We start from the raw sequence: 20,220 nt of genomic DNA on the forward strand, positions 1-20,220 counted from the left end.
CCCCCGGGACAGATTCCGTGGAGAAAGTAAATTTTTCTTTCTCCATGACGCTCTCCACGGAATTAATCCAAAAATCCTAATAATCTAACAGGACTGCTCTGGTACCACTTATAAGATCCGTAATAGTAAATTCTAATGCAGAATTTACAACATTCTAGAATATTAGGATTAAAAAACAGACATACCTTGATCCATTCCGTCAATTTCGCCTTCTGATGCGGAATCTCTATAACGAACGATAAGAACGGATATGGTCTTTCTCAACTAAATCGCCTTATTCCTCAATGGGACTTTCGTCTCTCTTCCGAATAGGGAGAAGGGAAACTGTGTGTGATTTAGTATATTGAGGACTATAACTATGTTGTGTCTCTTTATATAGGTTCCCATAATTCCCTATGATATCTACTCAAGTAGCCCATATTCATGGCCATATCCATAACTCATATTCATGGCCTATATCCATGGCCCATTCTTTAATGGGCTTAACAAAATTAGATCACTTAATTTAAGCCATTCCATTAATAATAGAAAATATAATTACATAATAAATATGTTACCCAAATTAAAATAAGAAAGTGACCAAACCTATGTGGAATGTCGCATCCATATATTATACAAAAAAATATAATAATAATTTTAAGGTCCAAATTAATTCCATTTGTACAAGTTATTTTTTAAAACTACTTACGAGGAGAAGCTTCCCATTCCATATTCTTCGTTTCATTTTTAAGTACTAAATTCATTTGTAGGGGTATGGTGTTATATTTCATAAAGGACGGTAGTCAAATTAAAATGTAAGAGAAGCATCGGGTAGTTTCGAGAAAGTTCCAGAAAGAATAAGAAGAAGGGAGTGGGCGTTCGGCGAAGGAAAGAAGAAGAAAGAAGAAGAAGAAGAAGAGGAGGTGAGTCCCCTCGTACTTTTTTCGCTCCACTTGCTTCTAGATTCCTCTCTGGTCCTTGCGAAGTATTTATTTGGATAAGTTGGTGGTAGTGATACTGTGATTCCGGCTGTTCTTCACCGCCGATGTTCTGTTACTTTACTAATCTTGTGTAAATTCTATCGCTCACTTGCATCGAAAGACAAGAATATCAACATGCAGATCCGTAGATCCTATTAAGAAGTAAGAATTTGGAAGTCTGAAAACATCAGTTAACCTCTTTAGCGCGAGAGTTGCTTTTGGTTTGGAGTAGTTGAGTTTATACGCGCTCCTAATTGCAGCGTGTAATGAAACTTGGATTTCCGTTATGTATGTGTGGTTTATAACTCTTATCTAGTGTGTCTTATTCTGTATGGACCCAGCCTGTTGTGAATATACATGTGTCTGCTCAATGAAAGTGATGGGAATTCTCTTTTATTTATTTTCGCTTCTCACTGTCCTGGAGTCTTCAAGCTGGCTAGGTATGGTGTTGCTTGTCATAAAAGGTAATGAATTGAAAATGTTACCCAACTGGCCAATGTTAAGTGCAGGGATATTGTACTTGTCGCACTTGTGCTTTCATTGTTTCTTATTGTTGAGCACTTAGCTGTTTACAATTAGCCTGCGGAACAAATTTTTTTGATTGGTGTCATACTCATGGTACCTGTTTATCTCTTGGAATCTTTTTTCTTATTAGTGGATGTAGATGCTGCATTCAATTGTGAAGTAATTTGTGATTGTTATGAAGCTTTTGTTCTGTACCTCTTTGAGAGAGATTTGATAGCAGGCTTAGGTGGAGAGGAAACCAAGGTAAAACTGATGAAATGCAAATACCGGGTCACTTCCAGTGAAAATCAGCTACCACTGCTCAGTGAGGCAGTGGTAGCTGATTTTTTACCAAGCTGTGAAAATAGGGTTTGTGCAGTATATGACATGTGTCTTTCTTGCAGTTATGTTTGAGCCGTTTGGGGTATATGGAGAAGGCCGATTTGAGTGGATACCTAGCTGTGATTCTCAATTTTAGTCTGACTTGGTCTCTTATTTGCCTTACACAATTCTACCCAGTCACCAGGGAAATGTTGAAACCTTTCTAACCTATTACCAAGTTCCTTGTTGCCAAGTCCATCGTCTTCTTAACATAGTGGCAAAGTGTTGTAGTTGCATTCGTCTTCTCAATGGAAGTTCTTTGAAGCTCTTTGGCTCAAGAGTTGGCAACTTGTATTCAGGACTACATAATTGGCATTGAGGTGCTGCATGACCTAAAATGAAATTTGTTGAGTTCACTTTTAAACTCTGTCCATGAACTTCATTGCATGATTTATATTTTGCAATGTGGTGTCCATCGGATATATCTATTGTTTCACTTGAAGATGATCTGTTTGTTTAGGTCTTATATGGAATAACTGAAGAATTTCTATTTCCCTTGCGGCTCGTTTATAATGGATGTCTTATTACAAATTTATGTCCCTTAGTTTAGTTTATCGATGCTTTAGAGAGTCTTGAGCATATTTCCGATCCTTCTAGGAACCACTAACTTCTTGAATATGTAGAAGATGAGCTTTCAAGTTAGCTGTTAAGGTGAATATGATCATGCTTGATACTCGTAAAACTGTTGTCAATTAAGTTGTTACTTCTGATGTTCTTGTGGTGGCAGTTTCCGGTTATGTCTTGTTTTCTCATCATCTGTTAATTTGATTATTGCATTTCAGTTCTTCAGGGCATGTAACATCAAGAGGCATGTTTCAAAACGTACTGAGTTGTATATTCTCATTTCAACTAGTTATAACTAAGGGTGTACTTGATGTCATTAATTGGGTTTCTCAAGTAGTTGATGTTAACTTTGAATGTGTAGGGAAAAATATGTTCACTTCATTAGAGGACATTGCAGCTTCAAGTGTTGATGTGTGAATGGACTTTCTAATATTGACTAAACAAGGAACGAAAGGCTTAAATGAATAGTGTCATTGGTCTCTCATGCAGAGGTAAGGAGTATGGACACTACTGACATGGTATTTAAGAGTATCTGGGTCTGCAAGGTTATCTGTGGACTTTGTTGGAAAAAAAAATGAGGGTATGGACGTATCTAAGTGATATAACACCCTTCATAAAATGATATATGAAAGATTATGTGACAAGTAATGCAAATATACTATGCGGTTGACAGTGTAACCTAGGTGGTTTTTTTTAATGACTTATATGCGTTTATGCTAAAGTTTGTAGGTCTTGGTTTTGTTTGATGGAAAAGGAAGTACCTTTCAGTCTTTGATCCCTTTGGATATGCAAGAAAACATGTTTTCTTTTAGAGGATCCACAAGTATAGAAATCCTTCAAGTATTTCACTGATTGTTTTTTGAATCTCTTTCACAATTTCCTAAGGCTTTGTTACTTTTTCATGATGAACGTATGATATTAGTGGTTTTGAAAAATTTATCGGGTGTTATTGTTTTGAGCCGAGCATGGTGGCTATGGTACCATCCAACACTTGAAAATTTTATCTTGATTTTATTTGCATCTAATTTGGATTTGGTTATGGTACCATCCAACACTTATTTAGTTTGCACATTTTAGAGTTTATGTATCGGTTGATATTGAAAATTTGTAATCATGTAACCTCTTTTCTTTTATTTTGTCCACACTTTGTTGTAGACCAGCATGGAAGGTGACGTTTGGATAAAACAATTTTCATTGTGATATGGAATGGGTGGAGTTATAAAACAAAAACTCCAGGTATTTACCTAGTTTTATCTACACATGTTACTCATGTTTTGTTGGTACATGAATGATGGATAGTGTAAGTAAAGAAAGAAATAAATATTTTAGTTGTATGTATTGATTTGAGAGAGAGAGAGAGAGAGAGAGAGAGAGAGAGAGAGAGAGTATGTAGCAAAGTGGTCTGAAACTCTCAGTTTTCATTCATACTTTCTTTTTCATGTACCAACTCCTAATCTAATTTCTTCAACCGAGCTGTTCTCAAGTAAGCTTTTTATTTAACCGTATTTTTTATATATCTTAGGAGTCCCCGAAGGGAAACTCTAAACATCTTTCTGTTTAGATCTGTACATTCTTTCCCTAATCTGAGGTTTATGCGAAGCATTGCGTAAAAGCATTTTAGTATTCCGCTAATGTTGCATGGTCCTGAGTGTCTTGTTTATACCGGCTTATGTCAAAAGTAGCTTTAGGGCTTTTGGTTCTTGAGACAGATAAGGAGCCCGTGGCAAATTCAAATTGTTATTTGCTAGAAAACCACACAAGTCACTATGTCTTAGATTCTTCATACCTGAGGAAAGAGTTATAAAGATCTAAACAGTCAAGGTTTAGAACTTACCTTATGGGAGTTTTACAAATATTTGTTTCCAACTTCTTATGCTAGTACTTTCCAAGATAAAGGGAAAGGAAAAATACTCAACCTATCTGCACATGATCCTCAAGAGTGGACTACTGTTTTAGATCTTTGGAAGAATCAGGTAGTCTCGGACTATATTCAACATTTCCAGTCCCAAGACGTAGAAGAAATGTATAGATACTTAGAAACCTTCCTAGGAGAAAGTACTAAAGCCCTTTGGGAAAGTTACAAAAGATACAATCCAACTGAGTTTGGTCAGCTAATGATCTTAGGACCAAATCCCTACAATTTTGTTAATAAAATCTTTCAGTTAGTTACAGGAGAAGACCCTAATTTAGGCTCTATAACACTTCAAAGAGATGCTGTAATACATTTAGAACAGTTAAGCCTTTACAATTACAAATATGTTAAAAAATTCTTACAGGACTATTTTTATTATACATGTATTTCAGGCAATGCTTTTAATAAAGATCTAGGCATAAAACTTTTTAGAAAACTACCAGGAGCTTTAGGAAAAGAAATTTATGACAAATGGCAGAAAATAGAAGAACTTCATCCTAATAGTGTTTTTTCTATTGGTCAAAGAACTAAATTTATTATGCAAGTTTTACAAGAAAAATGTACTGATATTCAGATTCAAAGACAACTTAAAGGAGATGATTTTGGATTCTGTAAGCAAATCTATACAGCACAAGCTTATGGTTTTAAAGAAAAATCTCACCCTAGAAAAACGAATAAATTTAGAAAACAGTACTTTATTAGAAGATCTAAAAGCAGGAAGCCATATCTTAATAGAGACCGACATGTTAGGCGTTTTAATCCTAAACGAACATATAAAAATAAATTAGCCTGTTATATATGTGGCCAGAATGAACATCTGGCTAATACCTGTCCTAAAAGACAAAATATTAACTCTCGAAGGTCAACATTAGTAGAAAATGTCCAACAAGACCTTATCGAAGTAGATGAATACATGTCTGACTCAGAATCCATATACAGTATAGTGAGTCTTTCTATGATAGGTACAACTTCAGATTCAGACTCTGACTCAGACCTTATCTTAGATGAAGAATACCAAACAGACTTCATGGATATTTCCCAAGACTGTTCCCATAATTGGTTATGGTTTACTGGTCTCGATAGTAATCCCTGCTTTCAGTGTAAATGGTATCCTAGCAAAAAACAGCGTGCCAAATGTTCCGTATGTTTTGTTGAAGCCTGTTTAACCTGTCTTAGTCAATTAGGCATCCATCCTACCTCCACTTCTCAGCCTGACAAAATATCTTCCACTAAGATAGAAATTCTCTCCAGAAAAATCAGTAACTGTGAAGATGAAATCTCTTTATTAAAGCACAGATTAGATGCCTTAGAACAAGACTCCTATGATGGGATTACTGTCACTCCGTCACCTACCCCAGATGTTTCTTTCGTCTGCAACCAAGACAAATCTTTTTCCAGTATACTTGTCCGTGCTAAACTTACCTTTCCAGACAAGCATTCTATTGTCTTAGATGCTTTAGTAGACTCTGGCTGCACCAAGTGTATTATCCATAGACGGCTCGTACCTCGCCAGTATATTAAACACACTTCCAAAACCGTTATGAGCCAACAGGTAGATGGTACTTACAATCCTTATACTCAATATGTAGATAACGGCCAAATCCAATTCTTTACTAACTGTTCTACTTTCTCTGCTTCTTATCCATTACCCCTCACCTGGGTTAGAGACCTTAAGCTTAAAGTCGACTTTATTTTAGGTCTAAATTTCATCCTTCATAATAATGGCTCCCTTACTATTTCTCGTGATTACCTTCACTTCCATAAAAATTCTAGTATAGTTCCTGTTCAAACTTCCTATTCTCCTACACTCTCAGCGGAGCGTGGTGGCCCCTCAACCCCAATCGCTTCAAAATCAGCCACATGTCAATGTCCTATTTTAGGTAGTTGCAAACAAACAACACCACCAGCCACCTTAGCAGCTTTAGCCCAACATGTAGACACCACTTTAGAAAAAATAGACAATAAACTATTATGTTATGAAGATATTGTTGATGTTCCTGTCGCTTTAGGAGATACATCAACCCTAACAGAAACATCAGACACAGGAAGAATTACAGTTCCTAGTTCTCCAGAATATTTAGAAGAAGCTATGGAAGAAACAGACGACTTTGAAGATTGGATTGAAAGGATGATAGAACTAGATTACACCTTTCTAGATACTGAAAAATTATATTTAGAAATTGTTAATATTCATCACAAAGATAAACAGCAACTACAACAGATTATTGATAAATTAGATCAATTAGAATATTTTGGAGACAATCCTTTAAAATACTGGGAAAATAACCATATTCAATGTAGGTTAGAACTTTTAAACCCAAGTTACATAATAAGGACAGCAAATATAGAAGCTACCAATCTTGATAAAGAAGATTTCAAGATGCACATAAATGAATTGTTAAAATTAGGAATAATTAGAAAATCTATAAGCCCTCATAGGTCAGCTGCCTTTATTGTCAGAAAACATAGTGAACAAAAGAGAGGTAAATCTAGAATGGTTATTAATTATAAAAGATTAAATGATAATACTGTTACTGATAGTTATAATATTTCAGACAAAACCCAATTAATTAATAAAATTCAAGATAAGAGAATCTTTAGTAAGTTCGACTGTAAATCAGGTTTTTGGCAGATCAAAATGCACCCAGATAGTATAGAATGGACTGCTTTTACTTGTCCAGAAGGACATTTTGAGTGGCTAGTAATGCCTTTTGGTTTAAAAAATGCTCCAGCTATTTTCCAAAGAAAAATGGATAACATTTTTAGAAAATATGACAATTTTGTACTTGTTTATATAGATGACATTTTAGTTTTTAGCAAAACCATCGAAGACCATATAGGGCACCTACAATTAGTTTTAGCAACTTTTATGCAAGAAGGTATCATAATAAGCAAAACAAAAATTGAATTGTTCAAAGAATATATTAAGTTTTTAGGCGTCAATATTGGTCAAGGACAGATTGAATTGCAGGACCATATATCAAAAAAAAAGATTCTTGAAATGCCTGATGATCTGTCTGATACAAAACAACTACAAAAATTTCTAGGCTTAGTAAATTATGCAAGACCCTTTTTAAAAGACATAGGAAAACTAATAGGACCCCTATACAGCAAAACTTCTCCTACTGGCCAGAAATTCTTTAACCAAGAAGACAAGAATCTAGTCAAAAAGGTAAAAGAAAGAGTAAAAACTTTATCAAAACTGCAAATGCCTTTAGACTCGGACTACCTTATTATAGAAACAGATGGCAGTAATTTAGGATGGGGAGGTGTCTTGATAGCAAAACCTCATCAATATAGTGATAAAGAAGAAGAAAGAATATGTAGCTATGCTAGTGGTAAATTTAAAGAAAAAGGAAATATGAGTAGTATTGATTCCGAAATCTTAGCCGTCATTTACTCTTTAGAAGCATTCAGATTATTTATTATTCATAAACCTGAATTTACTTTAAGAACAGATTGTGAAGCAATAGTTAAATATTTCCAGAAAAGCAAAGAAAATAAAATTAGCCGAAGACGGTGGTTAAATCTAGTTGATATTATTACTGGTAATGGTTACCAAGTAGTTTTTGAACATATAAAAGGAAAAAACAATAGTCTTGCAGATTCTTTAAGCAGAAGATTTTTTGACCAAAAATTTATTTCTTGACAGATGGCTTTCCATGCTCGACCACCTTCACCGTCGTCTTCTAGATATAATACTTATGGCCAAGAATTTTTAACTTTTGGTAACCAAAAATTAGTAGTTTTTCCCAAATCAAATATTACTTTCAAGACTTTACCAACAGTTACCGTTACAAAGGAAGAACAATGTCTCTTAGATAATCTGTGGTTAGCATATCAAAGAAATCCCAAAGACCAAAAATATTATCTTGCTTGTCTCAATGGTCTTTCAGAATACTTTACTCAGAAGAAAAAAGGTTTCCATTTTTATGTCGTCTTTCAAGGTCACACTCCAGGAGTTTTTCATTCCTGGACAGAAGTTGTCTCTAGTATCCAGAATTATCCAAGACCTGTTTACAAAGGCTTTAATAACCTCCAAGAAGCACTCGAGGCAGCAAAGTTAACTATTGGCACGAATTATTATATTGCTCCCTCTCTCAGACATATTCGAGAAGACCAGGTTACATATAGTGTAGCTAAAGACACTAAAAAGATAATTTTTTGTGATCATTGCGAGACACTGACCAAGACTATCCAAAGACTTAATGAAAAAAGAAGGCTCTTAGAAGAGAAAAATGATTTTCAGAAAGAATATATTGAGACATTAGAAAGAGAACAGAATATGGAAGGCGAAAGCTATAGGTACGTTCTCTACTCAGCCCCCTACTAGTGAAGGGTTTTCACTAGCTAGTCCGGTGCAAACGGCCACCGGTAAAGACACATCAAGTCCGTTGATGGCTGGGCATTTGCCAAAAATGCCAAAGGAAAAAGAAAAAGAAAAAGTAGAAGAACAGAAGACATTGGTAGAAAAAGAAGAAATAAAGAAAATGATGGACGATTATTTTACTCAATATCTCAAAGAACAAGGATATGGACTCAGAAGCCCTTCGGACACTTCAAGTAAAGATTCCACTGGGACCCAAACACTCCAGTGCTATTCTCAAGACGAGGACGACTGTGAATATGACCCAGAAGCTATCCACAATCTCCTTACATCAGAAGGCAAGTAGAAGAAGACAGAATAGCATCCTCAATCAAGACACATCACCAAAGAAGACATCAATCAAGACCCACCAACAAAGAAAAAGCAATACCTTATCTTCCCAACAGGCAGAATCTTATCTATAGCAGGACTTATCTGTATCACCTTTACTTTATGTCACTATAAACAATAACTTTATGTCACGTTTCATGTCAGTCCACTATGTATAATGACTTTATGTCAAGTTTTATGTCAGTCAGTCCTGTAAATGTCAGTTTTATGTCAGTCATGTACAGTTTGGTTAGTAACCAAACACCGCACACTTGGCAAAGCAATCACTGACGATGGGGCCCAATGAGCACCCGGGTGATTCCCTTTGCTTTTTTGTCGGCAATGTTTGGCTATAAATAGCCTCGTTTGTAATTCAGAAGATATGAATGAAAGAGTTGTTAGTGCATACACCCCTGCTGCCTACAATGTCTTTTGTGCTCTCTGATCCTTGCCTCCTGTAATCGTTTCTACTTCCGTTGTAAGTTCTTCCTTCTTTCTCTTTTCAATTTCTTAGTACCTTTCGGGACCTTCCTTTGGGTTTCTCTTATCTGTTTCTCTGTAAAAAAGTCTGGCTAACTTCACTTCATGTTAGGCTAACGGTGAAAGCATTGTGTGATCCTTTGAGGGTTCACGGTCCTAGTTCCACTTGTTTTGCCCGACTATGTCTTCCATGAAAGACGAAGGGCTAGTTGTTTGTGGAATAAGAATGGAGCCCGTGCCCAAAGCTTTATGCTAGGAAAGCACACACCTCTGTTAGTCCTAAATGGTGAGACCAGTCTGGACGATTGAAAAAGAGAACAGAAACAGAGAACCCTCTGGAAGTTTTTACATTGATTAAATATCCGATAGTTTCTTTTGTTTACATGGTCATCCTTTTTATTGTTCTTGGTATCATTGTGCTTGCTCTAGTTCTTACTGCCTTCGTTGTCTGTTAATAATCTATATTGTCTAGTAGTTGACGTCTTGATTGGGTATATTAGGCTGGAAACCGCTGGGTGAGGGTTTTTCCCTGACAGTCGCCTCTGCTCCCAAAGGACCTTTGTTCTACGGGACCAAGCGCCGCTCCCGGAGGCTACAACGCCACCGTACCCTTTCATGTTTCTTTGGTTTGTCCTTTTCATAATCCATCAGTTAGCTAGACTTGTTCTTCTATATTTACCTACTGTTTATATTTATACTGCTCTTTTATATAAGACATTACAAAAGTACGCTTTATTCTTTACATAATAGGTACTTATTTTGTGATTTGGTGTTTACTTGTGCTTAGTCTCAGATTATTTGAGTATTTTGTTTGGATTCCCAGAAATTTAGAAGCCTTACTAGAATCAGATATTTTTATCTTTATTACTATCATAATTAAGTGTTTAGAAAAAATATATGCTCTTTCTTAATATTGCTCTAGCAATAGTTTTTTGCAATCTAGTAATTTGTAGTTTTATCTGCTTTATTTTATCTATAAACCATTATATTAGAATATTTGAAACTCCCAGACCTATTATAATTCCTAGACAACCTAGAAGATACATAGTAAGAAGAATTATAAATTCACCTGAATTAAATACTCCAGATTAAAAAGAAAGTTACCCCCCTGCCAATTTGGTATCAAAATGTTTTCTTCCTAATCCTTTTATTCCAATAACAATAAGACCTAAATGGATTAAGGAGTACATCTTTTTTATTTCTTTAAGAGCTTGTTCTGCTATTAAATTTACATTTACTGAATCTTGTCCTATGCAACTTATCTGAATTTCTCTATAATGCCTAAACAGTCCTGTATGGAAATTAAGAGGTCCAGTTCGGTAGAGTTGTCTGGGATTTAAAAGATTCAATTGATTATTACTGAAAATAGTTAGATCTTGGTCTACATCTATTATATCATCTAATTGAATATCTTGTTGGGAAGAATTACCTTTACCTTTCCCTGTAAGTTTGTCTAAAAGGTTTAAATTTCTAAAGGAATTTGTCATTTCTTCTGAGGTACTTCGCCTAAAAATAGCCATGGTTTTTTACTAGCACTGGGTCTACTTTGGTCAATTTTTATATTTCTTAATTTTTGTGTAATAGATTCTATTTCTTTGTCTAAGGTTTGAGTTCCTTTACTTGTTTTTATATAATCAATATTTTCTGCTAAATTTCCAACCTTATTTTTTAAAATTTTTACTTCTTCTTGAATTTTAGCTAGAGAATATTCTATGTCTATAAGTTTTAACTGTAAAGAGATCCCTAGACTTATGAGTAAATCTGTTATACTATTTAACTGGGAATTTTGACCGTGTAAACTGTGTTCCTCACTATTGAAATGACACTTTAAAGAACTAGATCCTATAAACTTAGGTTCTGTCTTTGCTGCTATTCTTAAATCAAGATATTCAATTTTCCTAAAAGGTTCCAGGATGACTGGCTCTGATACCAAATTGGCAGGGGGGTAACTTTCTTTTTAATCTGGAGTATTTAATTCAGGTGAATTTATAATTCTTCTTACTATGTATCTTCTAGGTTGTCTAGGAATTATAATAGGTCTGGGAGTTTCAAATATTCTAATATAATGGTTTATAGATAAAATAAAGCAGATAAAACTACAAATTACTAGATTGCAAAAAACTATTGCTAGAGCAATATTAAGAAAGAGCATATATTTTTTCTAAACACTTAATTATGATAGTAATAAAGATAAAAATATCTGATTCTAGTAAGGCTTCTAAATTTCTGGGAATCCAAACAAAATACTCAAATAATCTGAGACTAAGCACAAGTAAACACCAAATCACAAAATAAGTACCTATTATGTAAAGAATAAAGCGTACTTTTGTAATGTCTTATATAAAAGAGCAGTATAAATATAAACAGTAGGTAAATATAGAAGAACAAGTCTAGCTAACTGATGGATTATGAAAAGGACAAACCAAAGAAACATGAAAGGGTACGGTGGCGTTGTAGCCTCCGGGAGCGGCGCTTGGTCCCGTAGAACAAAGGTCCTTTGGGAGCAGAGGCGACTGTCAGGGAAAAACCCTCACCCAGCGGTTTCCAGCCTAATATACCCAATCAAGACGTCAACTACTAGACAATATAGATTATTAACAGACAACGAAGGCAGTAAGAACTAGAGCAAGCACAATGATACCAAGAACAATAAAAAGGATGACCATGTAAACAAAAGAAACTATCGGATATTTAATCAATGTAAAAACTTCCAGAGGGTTCTCTGTTTCTGTTCTCTTTTTCAATCGTCCAGACTGGTCTCACCATTTAGGACTAACAGAGGTGTGTGCTTTCCTAGCATAAAGCTTTGGGCACGGGCTCCATTCTTATTCCACAAACAACTAGCCCTTCGTCTTTCATGGAAGACATAGTCGGGCAAAACAAGTGGAACTAGGACCGTGAACCCTCAAAGGATCACACAATGCTTTCACCGTTAGCCTAACATGAAGTGAAGTTAGCCAGACTTTTTTACAGAGAAACAGATAAGAGAAACCCAAAGGAAGGTCCCGAAAGGTACTAAGAAATTGAAAAGAGAAAGAAGGAAGAACTTACAACGGAAGTAGAAACGATTACAGGAGGCAAGGATCAGAGAGCACAAAAGACATTGTAGGCAGCAGGGGTGTATGCACTAACAACTCTTTCATTCATATCTTCTGAATTACAAACGAGGCTATTTATAGCCAAACATTGCCGACAAAAAAGCAAAGGGAATCACCCGGGTGCTCATTGGGCCCCATCGTCAGTGATTGCTTTGCCAAGTGTGCGGTGTTTGGTTACTAACCAAACTGTACATGACTGACATAAAACTGACATTTACAGGACTGACTGACATAAAACTTGACATAAAGTCATTATACATAGTGGACTGACATGAAACGTGACATAAAGTTATTGTTTATAGTGACATAAAGTAAAGGTGATACAGATAAGTCCTGCTATAGATAAGATTCTGCCTGTTGGGAAGATAAGGTATTGCTTTTTCTTTGTTGGTGGGTCTTGATTGATGTCTTCTTTGGTGATGTGTCTTGATTGAGGATGCTATTCTGTCTTCTTCTACTTGCCTTCTGATGTAAGGAGATTGTGGATAGCTTCTGGGTCATATTCACAGTCGTCCTCGTCTTGAGAATAGCACTGGAGTGTTTGGGTCCCAGTGGAATCTTTACTTGAAGTGTCCGAAGGGCTTCTGAGTCCATATCCTTGTTCTTTGAGATATTGAGTAAAATAATCGTCCATCATTTTCTTTATTTCTTCTTTTTCTACCAATGTCTTCTGTTCTTCTACTTTTTCTTTTTCTTTTTCCTTTGGCATTTTTGGCAAATGCCCAGCCATCAACGGACTTGATGTGTCTTTACCGGTGGCCGTTTGCACCGGACTAGCTAGTGAAAACCCTTCACTAGTAGGGGGCTGAGTAGAGAACGTACCTGTAGCTTTCGCCTTCCATATTCTGTTTTCTCTTTCTAATGTCTCAATATATTCTTTCTGAAAATCATTTTTCTCTTCTAAGAGCCTTCTTTTTTCATTAAGTCTTTGGATAGTCTTGGTCAGTGTCTCGCAATGATCACAAAAAATTATCTTTTTAGTGTCTTTAGCTACACTATATGTAACCTGGTCTTCTCGAATATGTCTGAGAGAGGGAGCAATATAATAATTCGTGCCAATAGTTAACTTTGCTGCCTCGAGTGCTTCTTGGAGGTTATTAAAGCCTTTGTAAACAGGTCTTGGATAATTCTGGATACTAGAGACAACTTCTGTCCAGGAATGAAAAACTCCTGGAGTGTGACCTTGAAAGACGACATAAAAATGGAAACCTTTTTTCTTCTGAGTAAAGTATTCTGAAAGACCATTGAGACAAGCAAGATAATATTTTTGGTCTTTGGGATTTCTTTGATATGCTAACCACAGATTATCTAAGAGACATTGTTCTTCCTTTGTAACGGTAACTGTTGGTAAAGTCTTGAAAGTAATATTTGATTTGGGAAAAACTACTAATTTTTGGTTACCAAAAGTTAAAAATTCTTGGCCATAAGTATTATATCTAGAAGACGACGGTGAAGGTGGTCGAGCATGGAAAGCCATCTGTCAAGAAATAAATTTTTGGTCAAAAAAACTTCTGCTTAAAGAATCTGCAAGACTATTGTTTTTTCCTTTTATATGTTCAAAAACTACTTGGTAACCATTACCAGTAATAATATCAACTAGATTTAACCACCGTCTTCGGCTAATTTTATTTTCTTTGCTTTTCTGGAAATATTTAACTATTGCTTCACAATCTGTTCTTAAAGTAAATTCAGGTTTATGAATAATAAATAATCTGAATGCTTCTAAAGAGTAAATGACGGCTAAGATTTCGGAATCAATACTACTCATATTTCCTTTTTCTTTAAATTTACCACTAGCATAGCTACATATTCTTTCTTCTTCTTTATCACTATATTGATGAGGTTTTGCTATCAAGACACCTCCCCATCCTAAATTACTGCCATCTGTTTCTATAATAAGGTAGTCCGAGTCTAAAGGCATTTGCAGTTTTGATAAAGTTTTTACTCTTTCTTTTACCTTTTTGACTAGATTCTTGTCTTCTTGGTTAAAGAATTTCTGGCCAGTAGGAGAAGTTTTGCTGTATAGGGGTCCTATTAGTTTTCCTATGTCTTTTAAAAAGGGTCTTGCATAATTTACTAAGCCTAGAAATTTTTGTAGTTGTTTTGTATCAGACAGATCATCAGGCATTTCAAGAATCTTTTTTGATATATGGTCCTGCAATTCAATCTGTCCTTGACCAATATTGACGCCTAAAAACTTAATATATTCTTTGAACAATTCAATTTTTGTTTTGCTTATTATGATACCTTCTTGCATAAAAGTTGCTAAAACTAATTGTAGGTGCCCTATATGGTCTTCGATGGTTTTGCTAAAAACTAAAATGTCATCTATATAAACAAGTACAAAATTGTCATATTTTCTAAAAATGTTATCCATTTTTCTTTGGAAAATAGCTGGAGCATTTTTTAAACCAAAAGGCATTACTAGCCACTCAAAATGTCCTTCTAGACAAGTAAAAGCAGTCCATTCTATACTATCTGGGTGCATTTTGATCTGCCAAAAACCTGATTTACAGTCGAACTTACTAAAGATTCTCTTATCTTGAATTTTATTAATTAATTGGGTTTTGTCTGGAATATTATAACTATCAGTAACAGTATTATCATTTAATCTTTTATAATTAATAACCATTCTAGATTTACCTCTCTTTTGTTCACTATGTTTTCTGACAATAAAGGCAGCTGACCTATGAGGGCTTATAGATTTTCTAATTATTCCTAATTTTAACAATTCATTTATGTGCATCTTGAAATCTTCTTTATCAAGATTGGTAGCTTCTATATTTGCTGTCCTTACTATGTAACTTGGGTTTAAAAGTTCTAACCTACATTGAATATGGTTATTTTCCCAGTATTTTAAAGGATTGTCTCCAAAATATTCTAATTGATCTAATTTATCAATAATCTGTTGTAGTTGCTGTTTATCTTTGTGATGAATATTAACAATTTCTAAATATAATTTTTCAGTATCTAGAAAGGTGTAATCTAGTTCTATCATCCTTTCAATCCAATCTTCAAAGTCGTCTGTTTCTTCCATAGCTTCTTCTAAATATTCTGGAGAACTAGGAACTGTAATTCTTCCTGTGTCTGATGTTTCTGTTAGGGTTGATGTATCTCCTAAAGCGACAGGAACATCAACAATATCTTCATAACATAATAGTTTATTGTCTATTTTTTCTAAAGTGGTGTCTACATGTTGGGCTAAAGCTGCTAAGGTGGCTGGTGGTGTTGTTTGTTTGCAACTACCTAAAATAGGACATTGACATGTGGCTGATTTTGAAGCGATTGGGGTTGAGGGGCCACCACGCTCCGCTGAGAGTGTAGGAGAATAGGAAGTTTGAACAGGAACTATACTAGAATTTTTATGGAAGTGAAGGTAATCACGAGAAATAGTAAGGGAGCCATTATTATGAAGGATGAAATTTAGACCTAAAATAAAGTCGACTTTAAGCTTAAGGTCTCTAACCCAGGTGAGGGGTAATGGATAAGAAGCAGAGAAAGTAGAACAGTTAGTAAAGAATTGGATTTGGCCGTTATCTACATATTGAGTATAAGGATTGTAAGTACCATCTACCTGTTGGCTCATAACGGTTTTGGAAGTGTGTTTAATATACTGGCGAGGTACGAGCCGTCTATGGATAATACACTTGGTGCAGCCAGAGTCTACTAAAGCATCTAAGACAATAGAATGCTTGTCTGGAAAGGTAAGTTTAGCACGGACAAGTATACTGGAAAAAGATTTGTCTTGGTTGCAGACGAAAGAAACATCTGGGGTAGGTGACGGAGTGACAGTAATCCCATCATAGGAGTCTTGTTCTAAGGCATCTAATCTGTGCTTTAATAAAGAGATTTCATCTTCACAGTTACTGATTTTTCTGGAGAGAATTTCTATCTTAGTGGAAGATATTTTGTCAGGCTGAGAAGTGGAGGTAGGATGGATGCCTAATTGACTAAGACAGGTTAAACAGGCTTCAACAAAACATACGGAACATTTGGCACGCTGTTTTTTGCTAGGATACCATTTACACTGAAAGCAGGGATTACTATCGAGACCAGTAAACCATAACCAATTATGGGAACAGTCTTGGGAAATATCCATGAAGTCTGTTTGGTATTCTTCATCTAAGATAAGGTCTGAGTCAGAGTCTGAATCTGAAGTTGTACCTATCATAGAAAGACTCACTATACTGTATATGGATTCTGAGTCAGACATGTATTCATCTACTTCGATAAGGTCTTGTTGGACATTTTCTACTAATGTTGACCTTCGAGAGTTAATATTTTGTCTTTTAGGACAGGTATTAGCCAGATGTTCATTCTGGCCACATATATAACAGGCTAATTTATTTTTATATGTTCGTTTAGGATTAAAACGCCTAACATGTCGGTCTCTATTAAGATATGGCTTCCTGCTTTTAGATCTTCTAATAAAGTACTGTTTTCTAAATTTATTCGTTTTTCTAGGGTGAGATTTTTCTTTAAAACCATAAGCTTGTGCTGTATAGATTTGCTTACAGAATCCAAAATCATCTCCTTTAAGTTGTCTTTGAATCTGAATATCAGTACATTTTTCTTGTAAAACTTGCATAATAAATTTAGTTCTTTGACCAATAGAAAAAACACTATTAGGATGAAGTTCTTCTATTTTCTGCCATTTGTCATAAATTTCTTTTCCTAAAGCTCCTGGTAGTTTTCTAAAAAGTTTTATGCCTAGATCTTTATTAAAAGCATTGCCTGAAATACATGTATAATAAAAATAGTCCTGTAAGAATTTTTTAACATATTTGTAATTGTAAAGGCTTAACTGTTCTAAATGTATTACAGCATCTCTTTGAAGTGTTATAGAGCCTAAATTAGGGTCTTCTCCTGTAACTAACTGAAAGATTTTATTAACAAAATTGTAGGGATTTGGTCCTAAGATCATTAGCTGACCAAACTCAGTTGGATTGTATCTTTTGTAACTTTCCCAAAGGGCTTTAGTACTTTCTCCTAGGAAGGTTTCTAAGTATCTATACATTTCTTCTACGTCTTGGGACTGGAAATGTTGAATATAGTCCGAGACTACCTGATTCTTCCAAAGATCTAAAACAGTAGTCCACTCTTGAGGATCATGTGCAGATAGGTTGAGTATTTTTCCTTTCCCTTTATCTTGGAAAGTAATGGGTCTTTCTACATCTTTTCTTTTGCCTCGAGGATGTACAGGTTTTTCTAAAGTTATGGGTTCTGTATACGGTATTCTTGGCATATTTCCTGAATGGAAGACTTCTCTTGGAGGAGGTGTAGGATAGGTTGTGTAATTAAGAGGATTATTAACGGAAGAGCTTTCTGCTTCCATAAAGTCTTTAATACTGGTTAAATCTGTATCAGTGGGAGCTAAGGGCATAGTACCAATTCTAATGTTTAATTCTTGGTCATAATATAGATATTCTTCTTCTTTTATTCTTTTGTTTTTTATAAGATCTTCTTCTAAATGTAAAAGTTCTCTTTCAGAAAGATGTAGTTCTAATTCTTTGGGGTAAATTATTTCGTCTAATTGGGCATCATTGAGTTCTAAATTAACTAGGTCATAATTTTCGCTAGCAAGTGATTCAGTTTCTTCTGTATTTCTCTGTTCATAACTATTAAATCTAATATTTACATTGCCCTTTGTATCGGTATACATTAAACTTTCTTCTGGACTAATAATTTTTTCTTCTCTAAATTTCAGATTCCAATCTAGTCCAGCTAATTCTTCGGGAGCAAATTTTATGGGTTTTAAAAGTTTAATGCCTTTGTTACCAATTAAATTTACTACATCATCTATTTTTATCTTGAACTTGGTTGTGCTAGAATTAGTACATCTTCCTAAAAAGCCAATACACAATAAAAGATTATTTCCTACGAAGGAATCATATCCTTTAGTTTGAATTCCTACTTTTATATATTTCCTAAAATCATGTAATCCTAAAAGGAAATCTGGGGAACAGTAAAAGATACCTCCGTTTTGGTTCATATCAATTTCTGTAATTCCTAACATAGCCTTTTTGGGGTCTGCCCATCTATCATCATATATACTAAGTAAGGTTTTTGTTCCTAAATGTTTTCTTCCTAATCCTTTTATTCCAATAACAATAAGACCTAAATGGATTAAGGAGTACATCTTTTTTATTTCTTTAAAAGCTTGTTCTGCTATTAAATTTACATTTACTGAATCTTGTCCTATGCAACTTATCTGAATTTCTCTATAATGCCTAAACAGTCCTGTATGGAAATTAAGAGGTCCAGTTCGGTAGAGTTGTCTGGGATTTAAAAGATTCAATTGATTATTACTGAAAATAGTTAGATCTTGGTCTACATCTATTATATCATCTAATTGAATATCTTGTTGGGAAGAATTACCTTTACCTTTCCCTGTAAGTTTGTCTAAAAGGTTTAAATTTCTAAAGGAATTTGTCATTTCTTCTGAGGTACTTCGCCTAAAAATAGCCATGGTTTTTTACTAGCACTGGGTCTACTTTGGTCAATTTTTATATTTCTTAATTTTTGTGTAATAGATTCTATTTCTTTGTCTAAGGTTTGAGTTCCTTTACTTGTTTTTATATAATCAATATTTTCTGCTAAATTTCCAACCTTATTTTTTAAAATTTTTACTTCTTCTTGAATTTTAGCTAGAGAATATTCTATGTCTATAAGTTTTAACTGTAAAGAGATCCCTAGACTTATGAGTAAATCTGTTATACTATTTAACTGGGAATTTTGACCGTGTAAACTGTGTTCCTCACTATTGAAATGACACTTTAAAGAACTAGATCCTATAAACTTAGGTTCTGTCTTTGCTGCTATTCTTAAATCAAGATATTCAATTTTCCTAAAAGGTTCCAGGATGACTGGCTCTGATACCAAATTGGCAGGGGGGTAACTTTCTTTTTAATCTGGAGTATTTAATTCAGGTGAATTTATAATTCTTCTTACTATGTATCTTCTAGGTTGTCTAGGAATTATAATAGGTCTGGGAGTTTCAAATATTCTAATATAATGGTTTATAGATAAAATAAAGCAGATAAAACTACAAATTACTAGATTGCAAAAAACTATTGCTAGAGCAATATTAAGAAAGAGCATATATTTTTTCTAAACACTTAATTATGATAGTAATAAAGATAAAAATATCTGATTCTAGTAAGGCTTCTAAATTTCTGGGAATCCAAACAAAATACTCAAATAATCTGAGACTAAGCACAAGTAAACACCAAATCACAAAATAAGTACCTATTATGTAAAGATAAAAGCGTACTTTTGTAATGTCTTATATAAAAGAGCAGTATAAATATAAACAGTAGGTAAATATAGAAGAACAAGTCTAGCTAACTGATGGATTATGAAAAGGACAAACCAAAGAAACATGAAAGGGTACGGTGGCGTTGTAGCCTCCGGGAGCGGCGCTTGGTCCCGTAGAACAAAGGTCCTTTGGGAGCAGAGGCGACTGTCAGGGAAAAACCCTCACCCAGCGGTTTCCAGCCTAATATACCCAATCAAGACGTCAACTACTAGACAATATAGATTATTAACAGACAACGAAGGCAGTAAGAACTAGAGCAAGCACAATGATACCAAGAACAATAAAAAGGATGACCATGTAAACAAAAG

The 20,220-nt window shown here is 34.7% G+C and overlaps 1 long non-coding RNA gene and 1 pseudogene across 2 annotated transcripts; both read left to right on the forward strand.

Moving 5' to 3' along the window:
- The first annotated feature begins 806 nt into the window (after positions 1-806).
- On the forward strand, positions 807-18,632 carry LOC137937806 (uncharacterized). 2 transcript variants are annotated; one of them, XR_011109660.1, is made up of 4 exons: positions 807-902; positions 2,770-2,899; positions 3,564-3,644; positions 18,302-18,632. It is a non-coding gene; the product is annotated as an uncharacterized lncRNA (long non-coding RNA). The 2 variants fall into 2 exon arrangements; XR_011109659.1 differs by lacking the exon at positions 18,302-18,632 and having other exon boundaries at positions 3,564-4,319.
- On the forward strand, positions 1,330-2,707 carry LOC137936111 (protein LAZ1 homolog 1-like; annotated as a pseudogene).
- Positions 18,633-20,220: the final 1,588 nt, after the last annotated feature.

Source organism: Aristolochia californica, unplaced genomic scaffold (assembly GCF_029961685.1).
Source record: "Aristolochia californica isolate CCGP_79_NKW_82.1479 unplaced genomic scaffold, dmAriCali1.0.hap1 SCAF_7, whole genome shotgun sequence".
In the NCBI taxonomy this organism is placed as follows: Eukaryota; Viridiplantae; Streptophyta; class Magnoliopsida; order Piperales; family Aristolochiaceae; genus Aristolochia; species Aristolochia californica.